A 2961-nucleotide genomic window follows, 5' to 3' on the forward strand; every position below is an offset into this window, starting at 1 on the left:
CTAGTCACGCTTTCCGCCTTACCGACACGAAAACTAATGCTTCAATATATTTCATTGTCGGATCTTTTATATTTAAGGCCGGCTGGAGTAATCTTAAGAGAGAGAGAGAGATGTTATAAACTAATCACTCGATTGTTAGATATAACAGAGCCGTATATATTATCAACCTTAAGCCATTGTCTTGAAATAAGAACCGACTATGTATATTAGCCTTAATTTTACTCATTAATTGTTCGTTGCTTAGCAAGGAAGATTTTACAGAAAAATATATTGCTCTTTTTCTTACCTATATAACAGGAGATGAGGTAATATGCGAAATCGAAATATATACGCAAGCCGTCCGCGACTTCTCTGCATATATTTACTTCGTTTACTGTCTTCTCTATGGTATACGGTATTATTCACTTTACTCCGTTGAGGTTTCTGTTCGTAATATTCTCGGTTCGGAATATTCGTAAACTGCGTCGTAGTACAATGCTATGCTAATCTGACAAATAAATTGAAAATAGGTTAAGCACGTTTCCCGTGTTGATAAACTATAACGTAATGCGTTCCGAAACCACCACATATTCTACGTCTCACCCCCACACTCCGGCAGCTAAACGATATACAGTTTTTCGCTTTTTTTAGCGAAACCGTGATCTAACAAACGTTTTACTTAGTATATTCGGAACTAACAAACGATTCCGCATCGATTGACCACGGTTTGAATCGAAAATTGTAAAGAATTCTATATTTACCGGCTAAATTAACACTAAAAATTATTTTTGTGATTACGTAAAAACTATTAACTAACAAACGTTCTAATTAGTCTAACAATCAATAACAAACGACTAACAATCGATTCGTAAAAAAAAAATGTCGTAAGTCGAAATTGTCCGGCTAACTTCTATGAGGTGTCGACTTTAACCACGGTCGTATACACAGGTCTGGCAACTCCGGTGGTGGGGGGTGACTCACTTATTGAAGCTAGTCGGGCTACTAGATCGCAACGACAGCGGCGGCCAGACAATGAATTACAAAACGCGCCAAATTTAAGTACGGTTATAACGAGACAAATAAAGAACGCGATGCTGACTGGCAGGAAATAAATTCGTTGTACATGCAGGCGAGCATGATAAATATGACCGAGTCTTATTATACCGTGATTTTAAATAACGTTTAGTCGAGTGTCTTTAGCTACGGCATGAGACATTTTGATGATATTAGTGTCCGATTCCGGATGAATCATTGATATTCACTCATGAATAATGTTTAAATTGTATCAGATTTGAAAAAAAAAAAAACACATTTCAGGTTTACATGGTAAAGAAAAAAGTACAATATAACATTATTATATAAAGAGCAGTTTATTTATTCGTCAATTTTGACAGCTTTTTTTTCACAACAAATTTTTTACTTAATTTTAAGTTTTGTTGATGAGCGTGTTGCCTCATCCTTAACCGAATGTAATAGACTAATGCAAAGGATAGTATGTCAGAAGCGTGCTCTTTGCACGGAAACGTAAAATCATAAGTTGTAATAACTTCATCGGACGTTAACTCAAAAACATCCACATGATATGCATATCTTGCGAAGCATGCTTCTACGTGACGGATGAGATTAAAAAATTTAAGATTGGCGTAAATCAAGCCACCACGAGTTTTCATATCTATCAGTTTCGTTGCCGCGTTCGGTACTGAAGCTCGACTGCAGGAATCAATTTTCACAGCTTTTATACAGGTATCATCCCTATTTCAAATAAGAAATGCATCAAATAATTTTAATATATTCGTACATTGTATTACTCGTTATTTTCACTATAAATAATTTAATTTTACTTATGCGTATGAGTAACAGCAAAAAATTTTTAAATATTTCCTATTACATTGTATCGATTTCAATGAATTTTTTTTAAATGCAAGCGCTTATCACAAAGATCACATTTCGTCACTATATTCTATTTAAAGTCATCACTTTTGCAAATCGCATATTAGAAATAAGCAAGTCATTATTGTAGATATTTATAAGTCCAATATAGGCACTAACATTTAATTTCTTGTGAATATATTTTAATATGCAGTTGCTCAACATAATGTTACTGTGTTAAAATAATTATGAAATCGAATTTTGCAGTTTTAATATTTATTTATACAAGTACTTAAGCCTTTTAAAAATAATTTTCTTCTGTACATTCATGTCTAACCTTTTAATACTCTCTAATGAAAACATTTTTTTCTTTTTTAAAATAAATTTTAAAGTAATTTTTAAATGTTATTATTCGTATCAGTTTGGATTATTTCAACATTGTAAAATGTCTTCCCTTATTAGCATAGTGTATATAAAAGGTAATAAAAAAATTTAATTTAGAAAAAGAATAGACAAACAAATTTCAAATGACAAGGAATAAACAAAGAAATTAGTTTGACAAAAATAAACAATTTTAAAGGCGATTCAAGTACTTGTATCAAAATAAGCAACGTTTAATTTTAACAAAATCAATTTCGGAATTGTTTCAATTATAGCAGAATATTGATCGCTCGAAAAGTGACTTAATCTAAGGTTAAAAGTTATTAATGAACTTTGACAATTGTAACTCGCACTACTAATTGTAACTAAAGATAAAAAGTTCACCCTATGCCGCGAACAAACGTCGCAGATATCGCGGTATCCACTGGGTGTATCCGAGACGCGGCAATGATCGACCGCAGAATCGTAGATCACGCGGACGTCAGGAGGGTTACGAGTACAGGTTACGAGCAAGGCGAAGGAAAGGTCGATGATGATGCAAATGCCGAGGGAGACGGCCATGCCACAGCAGCAATAGCGTCGTTATAGGTTACGTCGTTATTATGACGGTTATTATGACGATTATTAGACGGCATTCCGGGCCCAATTCAGCGTAGCAAGAAGATAATGCTAGCGAAGGTGGTGAGCAAGTGAATAAACGACGTAGGCACACAGATTATATTTTTCAAAATT

General features: G+C 33.8%; 1 long non-coding RNA gene across 1 annotated transcript in view; it reads right to left on the reverse strand.

Moving 5' to 3' along the window:
• The window catches only part of LOC112462424, a 1771-nt gene extending 1202 nt beyond the window's left edge, over positions 1-569 (reverse strand). Inside the window, exon 1 of the long non-coding RNA XR_003041668.1 lies at positions 287-569. This is a non-coding gene — a long non-coding RNA (uncharacterized LOC112462424). The remainder of the gene's footprint in view (positions 1-286) is intronic.
• Between the last annotated feature and the right edge of the window lie 2392 nt (positions 570-2961).

This window comes from Temnothorax curvispinosus, unplaced genomic scaffold (assembly GCF_003070985.1).
Source record: "Temnothorax curvispinosus isolate PA1 unplaced genomic scaffold, ASM307098v1 QBEX01012418.1, whole genome shotgun sequence".
NCBI lineage: Eukaryota > Metazoa > Arthropoda > Insecta > Hymenoptera > Formicidae > Temnothorax > Temnothorax curvispinosus.